This window comes from Catharus ustulatus, chromosome 2 (genome assembly GCF_009819885.2).
Source record: "Catharus ustulatus isolate bCatUst1 chromosome 2, bCatUst1.pri.v2, whole genome shotgun sequence".
In the NCBI taxonomy this organism is placed as follows: Eukaryota; Metazoa; Chordata; class Aves; order Passeriformes; family Turdidae; genus Catharus; species Catharus ustulatus.
The window spans coordinates 110,623,836-110,644,514 of NC_046222.1; the positions used below are offsets into that span (position 1 = coordinate 110,623,836).

The 20,679-nt window shown below is 41.7% G+C and overlaps 1 long non-coding RNA gene across 4 annotated transcripts in view; it reads right to left on the reverse strand.

The window, feature by feature from the left end:
- Window positions 1-20,679, reverse strand: part of LOC116992427 — a 271,630-nt gene that overhangs the window by 118,981 nt on the left and 131,970 nt on the right. For all 4 annotated transcript variants that reach the window (XR_004417042.1, XR_004417044.1, XR_004417041.1 and 1 more), the window contains one exon: window positions 7,137-7,231. This is a non-coding gene — a long non-coding RNA (uncharacterized LOC116992427). The remainder of the gene's footprint in view (window positions 1-7,136; window positions 7,232-20,679) is intronic.

Consider the following 20,679-nt stretch of genomic DNA (forward strand, 5'->3'; position numbering starts at 1 on the left):
AGCATATGCAAATAAATGTGCATATGATAGACTGAAAGCAGAATTCACTGGTATCTAATAGGTGTTTAATTGCTTTGGAGTACTACTAAAACAAAAAAAAAGCAATATTATTAAGATGTTTTTCTTGCAAATAGGTTTTAGAAGCATACGGTCAGTGCTGTATAACTGCAGTCTTATAATTAAAACTAAATAGGTTAGAAATTACAAGGTAGAAGAAAATAAAAGCTCAGCAGCAAGTATATGTATGGGTAAGCATGGATTTGTGTGTGTGTGGTGCTTGTGGCTGCACCCAAATGCTGTGTTCTGGCACTACAGCTGGCAGGAATTACCACCATGGCTTAGGAGGAACTGGGGTTGTCTGAGGAGACCTGAGGGAAACAAATTCTTAGCTGGGGCTGACATGAGTACAAATTAACCAATTAAAGCACCTGTATCAATATAAGCATCCTGACTCATTGTTTAATGGGATAATTGGAATGCTGTAGAGGAAATAAAGTTGATTGCAGGGATCAAACAGAGCAAAAGCTTTCTAAGCATTTGTCTCTCACTTCTGACAAGTTGTATCTTATGAGGCTGCTGACATGGAACAAACAGCAGTACGGGGAGTAAAAGGTCAGTCATTACTTTTTAGTGTTTACAATAAAATTGTGTACATGCTAAGAAGAAATAGACAAAGCTCTGCATGTTTAACAATGAACATGAAGTCTATATTCCAACTTTTTGTATGAATCTGAATTCCCAGAAAGTTCTCACTTTACCTGATAAATTTTTCTTGGTATAATGCAATTCAGCAGATTTCCCCATCATCTTAAATGCATCTATAAATTAATTTACAATACAATCCTCGGTGTCTACTCCTTGTTTTTGATGGGTGGACTTGCCCATGAAAGCATATGATGAACAGATGGTGGAAGAGAAAAAGTCGAAGAGATGAGGGGCTAGTTGGGTTCATCAATCCAAAGAAATAAGATGCGGATGATTTACTCTCTATAAACAGGAGACAAAATGATCTCCAGGGGGAAGGAAGAATGGAAATAAATTCACTGTATTCTCAGGAAGCAATCTATCACAAAAGGTCAGCAGGCCTTTATGTTTGAAGAAGAAAATGAAAAGGCAACTGTGGCTTATTGTGCCCAAATGTATCATTTCCTTTGAAGTATTCAAAATATTTTTGTCCAACGGAAACTGAGGCCTCCCTAACCTCTCTTGCATGTTTCTGAAGAGGAGGCTGATTACTGGGGAGAAAAGAAAGGAAAATCAAGTACAATAAAAGACCTAGGATTATTTTTTCTTCATGTGTCAGATGAAAGTTTTGGGTGTACAAGACTTGTCATATTTTATCTGGGATATCAACAGAGAAACAAAAAAAACACCTAATTTTTTATTTATTTATTCCCATTCTCCCTTCCCCCGCCCCCCCCTTTTTCATTCCTGCCACTATTTTCTGCAGGGCACAGATCCTTAAAGGACTCCAGCTGTAATGAACTGTATTTCTCAGGACGCAGATCTTCCATTGGTACAGTATGAGGAACTTATAGTTCAGTTTTGGAACTGCAGGAGCAGCTGGGGACCATGGAACTGAATAAGGGCCAGTACTACAGGCTACAGAAATTTTCAAAGCAAAAGTCTGCCATTTAAGGAATTTAAAATAATTTCCTTTCAGTTGAAAATGTCCAACCATCCTGTTCTAATTTAATGGAATTCTGACATTTCAAAATTTTGCCTAATTTTATATCAAAACCAAGATGAAAAAGGAGAGAAATTCTCTATTCAGTAACATAAAATCTCTATTCAATAATGACTGAAATTGCCTAGAACACACAGCACACCATAATGTTATTGAAATGAATAAAATAAATGAGTAGTCTGTAAGCTCCAGGACACATAATGAAATGAAAAATAATGAAACACATAATGGAATAGAGAAGTCCATTAAATTTATTATTTTCAATAATGAGAGTCTACCCATCTTATCAAACTTCTGTGATAAACTTTGCCCCTTCTGAGCCTGATGAGTTTTGCACGTTGCACAAATGAAACAATTCTTTTCCAGCATTACACACAGAGAAGAAAGGTGCCTGCTCACCAAAAACAAGGATGTGAAAAAATTCTTTAAATGAAACCACATTGAATGAGCCATTAGGATCCTTCTGTAGAAGAAAAGTAGAACAATCACATTAGACCAAAAAAAATGACCTAAAAATATGCACTTGAAGTTATTGTCTCAGCAGATCCCAGATTCTTGTTTGAAATCTTTTTACTGACCTGTAATTTATGCAAGCAAGATGACTCAAAGGTAATTGCTGAGAGAGAGAAAGAAGTAATATATTGTTGAATGTGCCCTGAGCTGTTTTCTCACCACAAAACTCTCCAGTACATGTGTATCTTGTAAACAAATAATATGTGAAATTCATATAGTATAAGGTAAAGTATACTTTTTGTTGCCCCTTGCAGCAACAAAGCCAACAACAGCAGCATGTGATTAAGACTCTGAATTCTCTCTATCTGAGATTGCTTTCTGGAATCAAATTCAGGCAGAGAGAACAGGAGAAACAAACGAGTTTACTGCAGCTCTGCAGTAGCAAATAATCAAGATAACTACTTGAGGAACATAAAGTGAAGCACCAGATTCTTTAAATAATATGATAATTGAAGCACAGGTGTTGAATATCCAGTTATGTGCAGGTCTCTCTCTTCTCAGAGAAGGGAAAGGGCACAGAAGGGTTAGCCTGAGATGAACAACAATGCAAGGGGGAAAAACAGCCAGTCTGTGAACTAGAGGACAAATCTATCTCAACCTAAAATTTGTCATCAGCTGTGTTGTACAGGTAGTCTGTTCAAACACATGATAAATGACACTGCTATTCATAGAGCAGGCATAACACAGGTTGCCACAATCTCAGTTGTTACCAGTACTGTCCCATGTACCAGGAAATGTCGTGCATTCAGCTACAGAGCACCACGGGCTCAAGGTGTGCTGATGAGGGAATTACAGCTAATACAGGAAAAATTACCTAATGGGTAGTTACCAACCTTTATGGTTTGTTTAAAAAAAACAAAAAAACAAAAAAACCAAAAAAACAAAAAAAACTTTTAGCTTGAGGCTTCTAGCACTTCTTTTTGCAGTTGCACTGCATTTCAGGAAATGAGAAATATTTAATCTCTGGTTATAAGGAAGCAATATGTTTTGACAACAGGTCTGGGGAGAAGATTCATCTAAATGCTCCACATCAGTCCTTGATTTGCAAAGCTATGAAAAAAAAGGTGCATCTTCAACTTGCTTGTAGCCTCCTCCTGTCATTTTAAATATATTTCAAGAAGGGCACAGATTGTCTAGCCAATGAGTTATACTGTATGAATAAAAATATGTGGATAATAATGCTCTGGCTTCTCCATACAGCTTCATGGAGAATCTTGGCTTCAGGCCAAACAACAGCAAAAGCAAACCTTCTTTCCCCTCAGCATTTTAGCAAAGTGCACATAATACATCTTTAAGTAAATTAGTGTTATAACAGGTTTCCACTGATCCATCTTGAGGAGTCAAATGAGTACCAAAAATAGATCCTGTTTCCAATTTCCCCTGAGTAGCAAAATTATTTCAAATCCTTCCTTGCCACAGGAAACAAACAGATAAAAACCCGAAGTTTGGCAATGATTCAGTAAATACATGTGCCTGTTCAGTATTTAAATCCAGGAGCCAAGCAAATCTTTATTAGAAAAGGACTTGCAACACATCCAATGAAGTTAGGAAGCAAGTGTGGCTCTCCAAGAAAACCCCTTCCTCTGTAGTGAGATGCTTTGTGGCATTTGCAAAGGAAAACTCAGCTCAGAGTAGCAGCAGATGGCAAAGCCACCTCTGCAGAGAGGTGCAGAACATGCAAACAGCCACACACCATAAGTAAATCTATGCTTGAAGGGACTGGCAAAGTACAGGTCAAGATATGATCAGATATTATTCATTGGAATAAACAGTACAGGCTAAAAAATAGATTGTAACTTCAACTTGAATTATGAAAAGAGGAAACTCCCCCCACTTGGAAAATTCCTGCAGAATGGCAAAGTCATTGAATCAGTAACAAATACAGCAAGAATTTTAAAGCAGAAGAGCCCTTACCTTTAGGGCTGATTGGATTATATGCAGTTTTTTGAGTAACTACTCCTGGATTTGTCTAAGATAAGTGATTGTGTTTTCAAAAATGGAAACAAGATGATCTCATTTAAAGGTTTAGAATTCCTTAAAATATTTATCCAAAAAAAGTGGTCCTTGGCAAGGAGATTTGGATGTGTTGAAGGAGAGAACAAAGAATAGAAACAGTAGCTCAGCATTCAGCTCAATTTTAGTACATACCTTTTTTAAAAATGATAAAACCATAGTGTTTGATTTCATAGATACAGATCAAATCCCTGAAAGAAGACTTCACTGAATGTACTTGACTGGCATAAACCAGACCATGTCTAATTTTGCTAAAACACATGCACATTAAGTTATGTTTCTTAATGCCTGTTAATAGAATTGGTATCAACAAAAATTAATCATTTTTTTTATACCATTGTTGCTAATGTGATGCTCTGTTTGTTTTCCAGCAAGGCAGATGTGTATGCCAGTGGCACATGCATAGTGGCAGTGTAAGGAGGGAGCATGATTATCATGACATCAAACTAATTAAGATTAGCCTGAAGAAGGCAAAGGATGCCCTCCTCTCCAGCTCTGTAGAACAAAAGGAATGGGGAGAAAAAGGGAAATATTAATAACAGTTTATATAAGAAGGGTTTGATTTTGTTCTGCTGATGTGGAATTGCAGCTGAATAAAGTGAAAGGAGAGAAAGAGAAAGTATTTCTTGGACCTAAGAAAAATAAAAAATGGGTTGTTAATTGGCAAGTGTTTAAAGGGCTGGTTCTAATCAGGGTAAATGGGCTTGTTTTTCCAACACTGGGTCTCACATCAAAACAACAAGAAACAATTGAAAAATCTTTGCTGAACAAAGTAAGAGGAAGTGGGTTGTCACCAGCTGTTCAAAGACAAAATCCTTCAACAAAAAGTGTAGCAGCAGATGCTGTGTGAAGCACAGGGAATGCAAATAAATGCACATGAGTCATCCCATAAGCTTAGGGGGGACAAGCTGCTGGCCAGATCCTGGGGCAAAGATTTTTGTGACTTTAACCATCTCTCCACTTGCTTTGTACTTTGTTCAAGTACACAGTATATTTTCTGGGAAGAAGATGTTTTTAATCCCCATTAAAAAGCCCTGAGCAGAAGGAGGGTATCTTACAGAAATATTATTATTTGGGCCTATGGCATCAAAAAGAAAGGTCCAGCATTATTGTCTCTCCAACAGGGAGAAGAGTTTAAAGCATTTCCCCATTTCCCCTCTTGTTTTACATTAATGATAATAATAAAAATTGTTAAAAGGATCATTTTTATAATTTCCAGAATTTCACTGTTTATTTTACACTTCAGTTTCATAAACTGGCACACTGGGAAAGGATAGAAAATTGGCATAACGACAAAAATAGAGGAACTACCTGCTGTGTTTCACAGAGATAATCCTGAGGATCCCATCCTAGACTGGTTGCCCCTGGGCAGAGGGATAAGACCTTCCAAAAGTTAAAGTACATGGAACTTAAAATGAAAGTGATAGAAGAATGCTCTCCAGGAGTTTTCAATAAAATCCTGCTTCTCTAAAAGAAATAGCAAGAAAGAGAGGGAGGAGTCCCAGAATCAGCTCCTGCTCTGGCTGTCTCAGCTGTACATATTTAGGCACTCTCATACTCTAGTCATTATAAAAAACACACAGATCTGCACAATTCCATAATCTTACAAGAAAATAGGCCATTGGGGATTATCAAATTCTCATCCATTTTATTTCAAAATTCTCTTCTTGGTTTTCCCCCAGCAAGACCAAGATCTCACATGGAGAGGAAAAAAAGGCTTTAGCAGAAGACTTTGCATGGAGTCCTTTTTTATATTTCATGGCACCATGTTCCACTGTGACAGAATTCCCTCCTGCAGTAGCCCTCAAGGCAGTCATCCCCAGTTTCTCCACTGAATTCATGCTGCTTCTGGAGAGGCTTTTTGTGCTTTAAAGGAGAACTCCAGAGCTGACTGGAAACAGTGATTTAATTTTGTAAAAGTATGATGACTTTTTGATATTAGAACATACTGATATGTGATCTTTCCTGGTTTAAAGAAAACAAAATCAACAAAAAGGAGAGAGGAAGTGAGAAGGATGGGCCCTCAATAGCCAGGGGTGCAGACATTTGGAAATTCACTGTGCCAGAAGGGACACTGCAGGAGTACCAAGCCAGTGGGGAAACAGTGACACTCTGAGCTGCACTGGGTGATGATTTTCAGGCTCCACTGGGAGATGCCATGAGCCTGGTGGAACCTGTCCCATATACCTGCAGACTCTGTCAGTGGTCAGGGGAGGCATGTAAGATTATAGTTTTCTTTGGGATGTTTTATCTGCAAAGCTACAGTAATTTCACGACTACAAGGCGCACCCTTTTGACTTAAATTTTCCCTCGAACCCGGAAGTGCGCCTTATAGTCCGGTGCGCCTTATCTGATGTACAAAGCGGCGAAATTTGCCAAACCGGAAGTGTGAGCTGAGAGCTGTGGGGGGAGCCGGAAGTGCCACAGCAGCCGGCTGGGGGCGGGCCTGGAGGCCCGCGGCGCTGCCCCTGCCGGGTGGAGGCGGGCCAGGGGGCCCGAGGCACCGCCCCTCTCCAGTCCAGGGAGTCCCGGGGCCCCATGGCTGCCAGGTGAATGTGGGCTAGGGGGGCCATGGCACCTACCTTCCTGGGTGGAAGCAGTCCCGGGAGCCCACGGCTGCCGGGTGAAGGTGGGCTAGGAGCCCCGCGGCGCCCCCGCTCCTGGGTCCAGGCAGTCCCGGGGGCCCATGGCTGCCGGGTCCAGGGTGGCTCGGTGGCTCACGGCACCGCCCCTACCGGGTGGAGGCGGGCCCGGGGGCCAATGGCTGCCAGGTTGAGGCGTGGCCTCGGCCAGCAACCGCACGGGGTGAGCTGGGGGCAGGGCCTCGCTGCAAAAAAAACGTGCGCCTTATAGTCCGGTGCGCCTTATGGTCGTGAAATTACTGTACTCTTTAAGCAACAAAAAACCCCAAACACATTTGTACCTGATCTCAGGAAGGAGGCTTGAGGACTGGGCTTTGCCATGTCTCACTGCAGAGCAGGGGTGGTAGCCAAGCATGACCAAGTCCTTCTTCTGTACCTGGGCAAATTTAGCAAGAAAGGAATGAAATGAGATCCTGCTGCCCTTTATCCCTGGTTTGCCAGACATGTGGTTGAAAGAAACTGCATTATATGTGACCCAAGCCAGATTCTTCTCCAGGCCCTTGATGTGTTCACTTCTCCAATTGTGTTCCCATGGCTGGTAATGGGGGTCCCACCATGGGAAGGGAGGGACAGCACGGGGGAGGCTGGCAGCACCCTGGCTTGTTCCTCACACCTTGGAGGCAAACTGTGGCATGAATCTACAGCTGATGGTGGTTGGTTCTTCAGTGATGAGAGTGGATCACAGAACAGATATTGCATTTCCAAGGGAGGGAAATCCACCCTGACTTGGTTTTGTCATAAGTGATTAGATTTTATAGTGTGCTTATGTACTTCTCCTAATCAAATTAGCATGTTGGCTCAAAATCAGCCTAGCAGAAAACCTCTCATTTTCTTACCCATTCTGCTTCATTTATCACCTGCAATTTCCAAAGTTTTGAGGTTTTCTTTTCTCTCTGACTAGGCCCAGTTCTGCTTAGCTTATAAAATTTGAAACATTCATTGCCCAAGGTTGCAAGAGCAATGAATATTTATAATCCCATCTTCCCAGCACACTCAGAGGTGTCTCACAGTGTGACTTCACATTAGAAATGTCCCACCTGTGGGGATCACTCAGAAAAACACAGATTACAAGTCAGTACAACATAGAACAAGGTCAATACCCAAATTATTGGAATTATCACCCTAAAAAAGGTTGCATATCTGATGATGCACTGCCCCAACACTGATTTATAGGTGCTGTACTAGTGACTCTCCTCTGTGAATACAGAATTTCAGATATTAAGTTACAATATTATTCCCCAGTTCTTTTTCCAAGGCTTTTCATGAATCAGCTGCAAATTGTACAATGCATCCCTCTTACCATTTACAAAGGTAGCCACTATCTCCAACAGCAAGAAATAAAAAAGGAGTTTCTCATCTGGCTTCAGAGCCCAGGGAAATATTATAGTTTAAAGAACATAGTGACTAGTGACAAAACACAGTTAGGACTATGATGATGAAAACTGCTTAGAAAATACTGCAAATGAAATTTTGTGACCCTGCAGTCACCTTCTGTTAATTCACTGCAAATATGGGTCTTTTTCTAGGCTGAGGCCACACTGAAAAATCTCAACCCCCATCCCATTCATCTCCAAAAATGCAATTAAAGCTTAATGTTAATTCAGATTATTTTCCTATTCAAGACAGAGCTGTGAAGATTACGGTCAGTTTTAACACTTGTCAGGAAAATATGGTTCCTTCCACTTTGCAGACAGGCAATTAACGTTCAGCAGCAGCAGCACGGAAATTAGAAACTATCTAGAGGCCATTTTAGGCCAAGAAAATTTTGCCATTGATTTTAATGCATCAAGATATAACGTATTCTCCAGTATCCTGCCCTTTCCTATTTTTCCCAAACTTTGGGTGAACCATTAAATTGAAGCCTGCCCTGTAAATCCCATAAGCTATTAATGTAGTTCCCTTAGCTGGAAGATAGATTAATGACCTGAGACTTCTGTAGAATATTTGCTACTTCAGTGCAAATTAATACCATATTTTATCCTCATTTTATACCCACATCCAGCACTTCCTTCAGCAAAGGATAGCAGAAGGAGCTGATTATTTAAATGCCAAGATTCTAAATCTTATCTTCAAATTTTTAATCAAACTGTTAAACATGAGTCTTAAATTGCAGCATTTCCATTTTTCATTCTTCTCTCACCTCATTTTTAATGATAAGAACAAAGAAAAAGTTAAACACTCAGATGTGTTTAGGAGGGGCTTTTTAATACTAATGAAGTTTTATAAATGCTTTGTGCTTTTCAGGACTCTGTTCTCCTCCACACCTTGGGCTGGGACTAAATAAAATTGTCTTTCACTTCACCCAGGTCTAAATTCTCAGTTTTAAAATAGGTAGTTTAAAATTTTCTTGGTATTATAGGCTATTCTGCCAGTAATAATTTTGTTCACAATCCCCTATCTTTTTTTTGTATTTTTAATTAAATTACCAATTCTTCTTCCACTGCCTAAAAGAACATTGTTTACTAAACACATTTCTCTGATGCTGAATGTAATTTTTCAGGAAAGCAAAATCATGAAAACATGAAAATTGCTTGAGATACATGTTTAGTTCTAGAAAACTCAGATCAGGCCTCCTTTTTGTAGGAATTAAAATTTATGGCAAGGTCTTCAGCTCCTGAGGGAAGCACAGCAGGCTATTAGAAGAAATAAAAGTGGTGGTGGGGGAAAAGATGAAGTTGTTTCTTAGTATTCCTTCTTGTCAGCACTTCAGAAAAGTTTGGATTTAATTCATAAACAATAGAACTAGGTTGAAACTTCGAAGTTAAAGCAAAACTTCTCTTTCTACACTTCAAACCCTCAATAATAATGCTACTACTAATAAAAAGAAAATATGTCATGAAAATCACAGAAAACAAACAGCCATTTAGAATGAAACTATACATTTTATTTTTTGTCTGTATTTTCTATTATTAAAAATCTATGAAGAAATTTAAGCATTAGATATCAAAATCAAATCACAGGCACATCACAAATTTAAAACACTCTTGCAAACACATTTACTTATACTTGATCAAGTTGCCTTGTAAACTTCATTAGTTGGTATTGGGGATTGCTGTGCTCAAAAAACTTTTGGGAGTACATTTCAGACACTCATTCCTGTCTTCATTAGAAATAGCCTTTCTGTCCAATCCTAACATGTTTAGAGCTCACTATGACACTTGTAGAGGACCTACAAGGAACATCTTATTCAACTGGCTGAGCACTTCAGACCTGACCAAAAGGTAATATATGTTGTTATGTCTCTAAATGTCTCTTACATGCTGACATTTAGAGACATCCACCACCTCTCCAGGAAGCCCATTCCAGTATTTGACCACCCTCTAGGCAAAGTGCTCTCTGATGTCCAGTCTAAACCTCCCCTGGTGCATGTCAGCAGTCCCTCCTGACTGTAGGAGTTCTGAGTGCCAGGTTAGTGGTCCTTCCCTCCTCTCCTGCTGCCTCATTTCCCAGGGGTGCTAATTATCACTTCAACTGCAAAGCAGCTGATGCCCTCCACAGTTCCTTCAGCAGCTGAACTCTTCCTTGTCCCTGTGTGCATGCATCTGAGGACTGACCTTCTGTGGATTGACTTCTCTGTGGCTCAACCTGCCACATCCTCCTGTTCAACAAGGGTCTCTGACTCTTCCTGTCTTCTCCAATCTCTTATATGGTTTCATCAGTGGCCATCTGAATGTCACCATGTGTGACCATGCTGGGAGTCTTCCCTTCCAGCTGAGAAGGCACACTTGGCAAAAGGCTGGGACATGCCCTGAGGTTCAGCTCAGTGAGCTAACCATGAGAAATTACTGGACAAGGCAGAAAACAGAGCAGGAAGTTAACAAGTGTTACAAATAATACCATGAAGGATGACCAAATTTCACAGATGGTTAAAATGGGAAGATGGCCAAAGTGGGAGGTTTAGATTGGCTATTAGGAAAACTTTCTTCACTAAAAGAGTAACTAAGCATTGGAACAAGTGGCCCAGGGAGGGTATTACCCTGGAAGTATTTAAAATATTTAAAAGTGTGGATGTGACACTTAGGAACATGGTTTAGTAGTGGCTTTGGCAGTGTTAGGGTAAAGATTGGACTCAGTGGCCATTTCCAACATAAATGCAGTAATTTCACAACTATAAGGCACACTTCTGGGTGTCGGTAAATTTCCAAACATTGTCCATATATCAGGTGCACCGGACTATAAGGCGCACTTTCTTTTTGCAGGGAGGATCCGCGTGCAACAAAGTAATGAATTAGTAATGGAATCGCGTGATCGCAGGGTTTACAGGTTGACAGGAGCTCAATTTGCAAACATTTTTCACAGATCCGTGTAGCCTTTAAACACAGCCCCAGGCGCCTTCCCCATGCCGCAGGCCCTGGCACTCCCACCCCCAGCACCGGCTGGCACGGCTCGGGGCTCAGGGCTCCCGCTGCACGGCTGTGGATTGGGATTCCCAGCTCCCACCTCACGGCCACAGCTCCCGCAGGTCCAGGCTCCGGCAACGCGGCCCCCCCTCGCGACTCGGCTCGCGGCTTGCACTGCCGGGTTGGCAAATTTCTGAACTTTGTCCATATATAAAGTGCACCAGATTATAAGCCACACTTCCGGGTTTAGATCAAAATTTTAGTCAAAAGAGTGCACCTTTATAGTCGTGAAATTACTGTAATTCTATTGTGGAATCTCACATATAGCAGAGGAGAGAACAAAGACATTATGAAGAGTAAACGCTTGGTCCCCAGGGACTGCTAAATGATTGGATAGGCAACCCTACCAAAAACACCAAGTTTGGATACAGAGGTAGCAAAAGAGACTCGTGAGGAAAAAGTAACCAGGGTACAAAATTATCTGAGAGTAGACACAGAGAGAGAAAGGGAGGTGATCAAGATAAATGAGAGAACAGGCATGGGCAAGGGAGGGGAGCAAAAGGGGACAGCTGAGTTGCTGTGGCTTGAGCTCTGCCCCTGACCACCACAATCCATCCCATCTTCTCATTCAACTCAACTCCTGTGTTCTGCGCGAGGTATCTACCATGGGAATTCTTGCACAGACCCTTTGAGAAATAGCTTTGAAATTAGAAAAGAGATACACCAGGCTGCAGAAGCAAGAGGGGTAGCAATGTGGGGAACACGAAAAAAAGCAGCATGACAAACTCTGCCTGTCCCGGTTTCAGCTGGGACAGAGTTAATTTTCTTCCTAGTAGCTGACACAGTGCTGAGTTTTAAATTCAGTATGGCAATACTGTTCATAGCGCACTGATGTTTTGGTTGTTACTAAGTAGTGTTTGCCTTAAGTTAGGGACTTTTATGTCTGTCCTCTGACAGTGTGGAGCTGCACAAAAGCTGGAAGGGAACATAGCTGGGACATCTGACCCAATCTGACCAAAGGGATATTCCACACCACAGAACATCATGCCCCCTGTATGAACTGGGGGAGTTATCCAGAAAGGGGCTGATTGCAGCTCAGGGATGGGCTGGGTACCAATCAGTGGGTGATGAATAACTATGTATTATTTGTCTTTTAGGCTTTTTATCTCTCTCTCTCTCTCTCTCTCTCTATTATTTTTATTATTATTATTATATTTTAGTTCATTTCTATTCTGAAATTGTCCTTATCACAACACATAAGCTTTACTTTTTCCCTCTAGATTCTCCTTCCCATCCCACTTTGAGGCAGGGTGAGGAGTAAGTGAGTAGCTGTGTGGGACTAAGTTGCCAGCTGGGGTTAAACCACAACACCCCCATAAAATCCTATGCAGACACTGCTGTCTATTATTGGTTCATTGGTGGCCGAGTTGCTAAGCCTTTTGGCAGGGAAAATCAGAATGTACTTGACTTCACTGTGCTGTAGCCAGCATGCTTCCAGTGCCCAACATAACTATTTTAATGCCAGCTCGAGCATCACTGCACTGCAGCACTGCCATACTTTGTCTCAGCAAGGAAGAGAGCAAGGTAAACAACTACATCTCCACTCAAAGCTTCCTCTTCTTTTGTCCTAGAATTAACACTACAAGCAGCACCAACAAAAAGAAATAAAAATAAATAAATTGGTAATGGTATTACCTCTGAGATCTTAGTGACTCCAACTGTAATAATCCAAATAAATTAGATAATTGGAAGCCTTCAAAAATAAACACTGAGACCTAAGCTGTCCTATCTACAATACTGACAAGGGGAAGAAAAGGAAAACTCACTAAACCCAAATCCAGAGGAAAAAATACCATCTTTAAGCTTCAACCTTGATTTAATAATTGAAATATCATGTTCCCTAACATTACACGTGACATGCTGTGGCATGACTTCTCTGATGTGCCAAACTCCCAGACAACTGCCTGGTTTAGATGTTATTAGTCTGCTGACACCCTGTCTGTCTTAATTCTGCCATTTCCAAGTAGAGATAAAGTCACAGCTCTAAAACATGGTGTGGATACCCACGCACTGCACTTGTCTTTCCAGTGGAAGCTTCCCAACAGATCAGTTTACAAAGGCCAAACCCATTTGGCTGGTATCACTCTCCTGAAATCTAAACTGTTTGAGAAGATAAATTATTGTTACTACATGCATAGCACCTGTCATATTTTACCCACTGAAATGTGTATAAAATACATTTCCAGTGGCTGTCAGGGAAGGAAGGATCGGTGTTGGCTGCCACTAGTGACAAGTCCCTTCCTCCAGCCTTTTGCCTGTGTTGTGCAAAGCCCTCATGAAGACTTATCCACATCCTTCAGCAGACTTGAGGAAAACCTCGAGCTGGGCTCTCGGCTACTTGCCACAAATTCTTTCCACTTTAACCTGTGAAATAGCTGCTGTCTTTCGGCTGTTGGCAATTAGCTCATGTGAGAGGATGACAAGGAGGACACTCTGGGCTCTTGTTCAGCAGTGATACTGCTGCTCTCAGTTTGTCAACCAGCCAGGGACAAACAGTTTGTTGTGCAAGTGTTATCATTTTACTGAGCAGATCCCCAGTGCCACACTACAGCTGGCAAACAGAAGAAACAGAAGTAGTTCCATTAAAAGCATGTGCTGCACTCCAGCCTTCTATGGGACACACTTCCCACATCCTTCACCTTTGCTCTGGCCTCCCCACATTCACTCTAGCTTTTCCACATCCCCACATTTGCCACCACAACCTTAAGGACACCAAGTTTGAAGGTTTTCAGCCTACTGAAGAAAAAAACACGTTTAGCATTCACACAGTGAGAAAGCTGTCTTTTCCAAAATGTTACATTTAAGATTGATTCAGAATCATAATGGAATGAGACCTCAGCTGAGAAAAGGAAGAAGATGAAGTTAATTAAAGTGCTGTCCAGCTGGAACTTGAAAATTCTTCAATCAAGGAAATATATCACACTCTGCCTCTTCCCATGTACATTGAAAAATAGCAACTGCTGTGGATTTAATTAAAACTTAGACTTAGTTTTTTAGTTAATACTCTTAACTTGATTCATTATTATTCAGTCAAGATGCAAAGTTATGACCCTCATCAGGAAAAGGAATGTTTTCCTACATTATGATAACCTATGTGATTTTTTTTGTTGGTTTTGAATTTCTTATAATACTGAGGAAAGCTGGAGAACAGAAAGGTTACCAGCTCAGCTGGTTTAATTTGGCCTTTCCATCTAGTTTAAAGGTGGAGGATTTTGCTTGCTCTTTTTTGCTCAATAGATTTTCATTGTTTCTCAACCAGAGATTTGAAGTTAAAATGTCATATTAAGAGATAGATACTCAAAGATTGCACAAAACTCCTTCTCCACCAAAGCCCATAATCCACTAGTTCCTTCACTAGCAGGGAACTGTTCTGTGGCTAAACAAGCCCGCCTTGAAGCAGCAACGTATTTAATTTTAATATCTCTGTGGTTTCCTCATCACCTACAGCATCCAAATCCCAGCTCACCAAATACACCTGTATATAATTTTCAAAAGATTCAAACACATTTCTTCTCCCAGCTACAAGCACAACTCAGATGTCTTTTGGCATGAAGAGCAGTAACATTTACCCCAGTATCCCTCAGCTGCAGTGCCACGTTATGAATAAAGGATGAATTCAAAATCACTGCAGGGGTGAATATCTCATCCTGCAGTGGCTCTACCAGCAGGGCAGGGTGCTCTAAGCTGGTCCCATGCTCCAGTGGCATAGATCCAAGTCTGGTGGGCTTTGCCTTTTGCACACAGTCTCACACTAACAAGGCTCTGCTGATTTCAGAGGCCTTTTGGAGAGCTTGGGTAAGATGGGTTGGTACATAGCCCAGGCTAATATACTCCAGACATTTGCTGATCTTGTCCTGTATCTGCACTGCCCTCTCAAGCATGGGCATGCTGAGGAGCCAAGAACAAACCACATCAGTTTTCACCATCTGAACATGCTCCCTTCCACCCTCTGTGCTGAGTGGATTCACTTTGCAAACTGAAAATAAATCCTTCTGGCCTAATTGATAAATCAGATCTATGAGCTAAAGGCACTGCATGACTGTCTGCCTCAGTGGTTGGGAAAATGGTAAAATAACCAGATTACAGACTTACAGCCTGCCTTCAGTGACCAGCACGCAGCAGCAGAGGAATTTTTTCTCCTTCTAACATAACTGCCCACCCAAAGTCATACAGAGATGCTGTATTTCTTACTAAAGTCTCTGTTAGGGCAGTGCAGAGCAGGAGCAGTCACTGAGCCTCCTGAACCAATATGAAAAACAAGCATGGTCTTAAAAAATATGCATACTAAGAAGACTGAAGTTAAGGTGAAAATGTCCACTTTAACCTGAAGATCCAAATAAGGTGATAAAATAGGTTTTAGGCTTGAAGAATGGGATAGATAAAAGAAAACTTGTATCCAGGAGTAATCTGAGCTCCCACTGTGTGGTTGTGTAAGCACCATCCTGCACAGGTGTAATCTGTAACTGTGGCAACCCAGTCCTTTTTAAAGGACACAGGGTTGGAAAATAAGGTTTCCACTCCCCACAGCCTGAGAAAACCATCACTAAATAGCATAGGCTTGGGCAGGGAGACACATCTGGCAGGAAGGAGTCGAGGAGAGGCTGAGGAGGCTGCAGAAGGGTCAGGGTCAGGGTCAGGCAGGTGAGAAAAGGAAAATGCTCTCTGATGCCTACACACCTGCAACATGCACCACTGCTCACTTACAGGGTCTGTTTCATTTCAAATGCTTGTATGATTAACCTAAGGGTTTAAAAAATTATAAAGTAGTTATAAAAATAGGAATAAGAATAAAATACTCCTAAAAGAGTTTTCCCTCCATAAGTGTTAGGATAGAAATAGAAAAAGATAACAGACAGTTTCTGCTCTCTGTGACTTCCTGTCCCACTCTCCACCAGAGCAGTTACAATTTTTTGTCACAGCAAAGATTCATAGAATATGGATTTAGATGCAAGAAAATGCTACCTAGATTTTAGAGAGACTATATCCTTCATGTTAACAGGTTTTAGTATTTGTGCTTTTTCATTGTTTCATATCCTTTGCAAAAGCAAAGCAGAAAACTCACAATACTTCCTCAAATAAAACTTTTTTTTGATGTTTTCTATCCTGTAGACAAGCTCACATAATGAAAGAATTTGCAACACAAATTAACCCTGCAGTTTAACTTAAAACATGGTGGATAAATCCACAGAAAGACCTACAGAGTACTGATATTCCTATATTCAACTTTTACAGATGTGTTTCCATGTGTCCAGGACAAAACAGAAAAATAGATAAAAGACTCAGTACACCGATTACTGTGCACAAAACAAAACAAAAAAAAAAAAAGAAAAAGAAAAAAGACAAAACAAAGAAGAAGAACAACAAAATCTATTAAGTGTGGGAACTGAAATGAACAAATTAGTATTCCTGGAATTAGTTTTTCACATTCACAGTAGTGCAGAAAAAGTAAATTTAAGGCAATGTGATAGAGACATATCATTTACATACCTCCTTCTAGAGCAGGGAGTAGTGCTGACAAGTACAGATGACAGAAGTGAAAAGAAAATGTAACACTCATTCAGCAAGACCCCAGGAAGATCCACACAGAAAAATGCTCCTCTCTCTAAATTGTCTACTGCAGCCTTTGAATTTTCAGTACACTTATTTCATGTCAGCTTGTTTTAATTTACAAAAACCAACTCACTGCCTGTTCTAAAGACCCCAGAGGCACACTCTGGTCTGTGATGGTGAAGCCTCAGCACCAGGCTGCAGGAAGCAGACATCAGGCAGCCTCTGCACCCAGGGCATGCACAGAGCAGTCAGTGCATCCACAACAATTCACAGTGCTGTGGATTTGAGTTAGCAACCACCATGTAAATGGTAGCCTGAAAAATTTGTTCCACAACACATACACTCACTGCTCACACTCAGATGAGTCTGAATATATACCACAAACATTTGCCAAGTGTCTAGACAAGCATTTCTGGTGGTATTAGCTGAGTAAATTTGCAGTGAGTGAACATTAGCTTAGAGAAGACCAAATAAGTTAACAGATTCATCACAAGGAGTCACTTCCCATTTTTAGGGTAACTCAGTGGGTCAGGCACATCTACACAAGAAAATGCTTCAAAAAAAGAACAAGACACAAAAAGATGATAAGATGTCTGTACACAACACCATGCAAGCCAACTTTTTTGGAATAGTGGCAAGCTCAAGTCCTACTTGCTTCAGTTTCCCATTCCTCACTGAATTAAGAAGCTTGAAGGGATGGATGATGCCATGTGGAAGAAATAGGCAAATTAAAAGGATAAAATGGGGAAAGTGAGAAGGCAAAGGAAGAGAGATGACCAAGAGAAGAGGGGGACAACTTTTGCCAATTCACTGACCTTGGTATATTCTGTTGTATTTTTAAAAGATAATTTTCCCCTTTAGAAATACTCATCAGTGACTACACGCCTGGATGAGTCAAAAAGAAGACACATGGGCACTCAACAGACAGGGAGATTTAACATATTGTCATGTTCTCTGGAATTTATTTCAGATAATGAATATTACAGAACAGAATTCTTTTCCTTTGGTCCAAATATTACAATATAAAAATATTTAGCTTAAACCAGTCTGCTAATGTATTCTCATAACTGTGTATCTTTGACAGTTACATTAGCAGCTAAAAATCCACAAAATAAACAATACAGGGAAAACTAGGCCATCAGTCATACTATGGAATAAAAAATGCAATCAGAGCTACTTTTAATAAATGCTCACACAGCATTTCTGCACTTCAGTGTTTCTTTTACAGAAGATTTGACGTTGCTGAGTATTCGATGTTGAATTTTTATTTCCGAAAGAAGTTATAAATTAAGCAGCCTATTGTGCTTAGAGTAAGGTTGTGATCACTCTACTATATGTCAAGTCATTTTTTCAGACTTTGTGCTAAAAATACGTTGTGAAAATCCCTGCTACTGCTAACAACCCCATGAAGTTCTTTGAAGTGCAGTGTGGCTGTCAAATATGTCAGTTGCTGAGGGAGCCTCTCATGGTGCTGAAAAATGAAATATTTGATTTGTGAGTCAGGAAAAGTGGAATAGAGACGAGCTGCCACAGAACTGAGCAGGTTCAATTGCCTGATCACCTGTTCTTTAGCTGGGTAGGCAAATGCCAGATGCCAGAAGTAGATCAAAGTGCCCCAGGGTGCCCTGAGCTCTGTGTGCCACATTTGGAGCCATTAGAGAGTCTGTCCCTGCACTGCACTGCAGCCACGTGGAACTCAGTGCAGAACAGAGGCCAAAATGCAGGAGGAGGCACTGTGGGAGGGGCACAATGAGACAAGTGTTTGGGAAGATACAGTAATTTCACGAATACAAGCTGCACCAATTTGACCAAAATTTTGGTGGAAACCCGGAAGTGCGGCCAATATTCAGGGGCGGCTAATATGTGAACAATATTCTAAAAGCTGCCAACACGGAAGTGAGAGCCCGCGGCAGCACCAAGCCAAGCTGGAGCCCGGCCGGCCCCGGCAGAGGTGGGAAAGCCTGGCAGAGGCGGGGCCAGCAGTGTGGGGGGCGGGCGGCAGAGCCTGAGCCAGCAGGGCGGGGCAGGGGGGCGGCAGAGCCCAGGCCAGGAGGGCGGGGAAGCCTGGGGAGAACTGGGGCTAGCAGTGCAGGGGAGCATGGCAGAAGCAGGAAGGCCGGCGGGTGGGGCTGCCTGGCAGCGGGGGAAGCCCAGCAGAATCGGGGCCAGCAGCGTGGGGGAGCCCGGCGGTGCGGGGGCCTGCAGTGCCGGTCAGGGCGAGGAAACGCGGCGGCGGTGCAGACGGGAGGGGGCGGCCGGCGAGCCTGGCAGCGGCGGCAGCAGCCCCGCCGGCAGGGCGAGCAAATGTGGCAGCGGGGCGGTGCTGACGGGAGCAGGGAGCCTGGCGGCAGCGGCAGCACCACCCGGCCAGCCCCGCCGAGCCGTGGCGCTGAGCTGGGCCACCCGGCCCCGTCGGCAACCATGAGCGGGCCGAGCCTGCCTGGCCCCGCCCCGAGCCAGTAAGCCCCGCTATGCCGCGATCCTGTTACTAATTGGCCAATTTGTGAAAGCTGCGCACGGATTCTCGCTACGAACGAAAGTGCGGCTAATATTCGGGGTGCGGCTTATCTATTGACAAAGACAGCAACATTGTCGAGGCACCGGAAGTGCGGCTTATACTCCGTGCGGCTTGTATTCATGAAACTACTGTAATCTGAGCAAACCAAATCAACCAGAGGGGCTTGTGACTTGAGCCATCCTGCAAGGCCTGAGGTTGAGTGCAGCATCTCTGGCACACCGAGCCACACTTCATAGTTCTGCAGTTTGGGGAGGACATCTCACAGCCTATCCCCAGAGATGTGGTCTTCACAGGGTGAAAGAACACAGCCTCAAATGCTGGCTGTCAGGGCCAGTTCCTGCCATGCATTATTTGCAACATCTGAACCCTCCAGTTGCGACCCCGTTATGCTAACCACTGCCCAAAATACTGTGAAAGCCCCACTCCAAATCCAAAAATACTATTATCAGTCACATATCTTTGGTTGTGCTAAGTGATTTTTCAAGATAATAAAAAAAAAGAGCATGAAGAACATTTAGTTTTTCATTTTAAAATTATAACTACGCCTCCTAACCAGGGACTGCTAAATAGTCATGCCATAGGACTTCGAGTTCGCTTCTTCTTTTGCAACATGAGGCAACACATTTTTAGTTTCTTCATCTTAAAGTCATAAAAGAAGCTGCTGTCACTCTGCTGACAAAAAAGATTTCTCTTCTTATTCCTACCCTCAAGATACTTCCAGGTTTTTTCAAGCTGATTCTGAGCTAGTTTAGAAATTGCTATTGTTTTAATGTAATGGTTTAGCTTTTGAAAATCCAACATATTTATTTAAAGGAAATAGAACAGTTTTACTTCTCTTTCTAATATCTGAATATTAAAAGTATGGCTGTATGCCTTAGTTCTCCAAGGTTCAAATCTCACAGAAAGAGTTTCTTATATTTCTCATTTCTTTTTTGTATTTATATATAAATTTGAATCTGTCTAGCTAGATTCCTCCCAGTTTCTGATAGAAAGTAACCATCAATTAAGACTGGCATGTGCTATTCTCCTCAAAATCACTTTGCCATGTTATTCCATGCACATGTGTTTAATATACTATTTTTGGTATTGACACAAACTGCTACCCTTGTGAGCAGCTCTGTGATTGAAGATTTAATGAGATTTGCTAAAGATGAAAGATGGAGCACTGAATTTCATGAAATTGTAAATCCTACCACAATTAATTTGAAGATGCACGTTCCAAGCATATGCCAAGACACAAACCCATGTAATTAAAGGAGAAAGCATCAATCTCCTTTTAACACTGCCTAGATTTTACATCACAGCCTTAATGTTGTTTAAACAAAACTTTAATATTTGACTATGGAAAGGTTTACT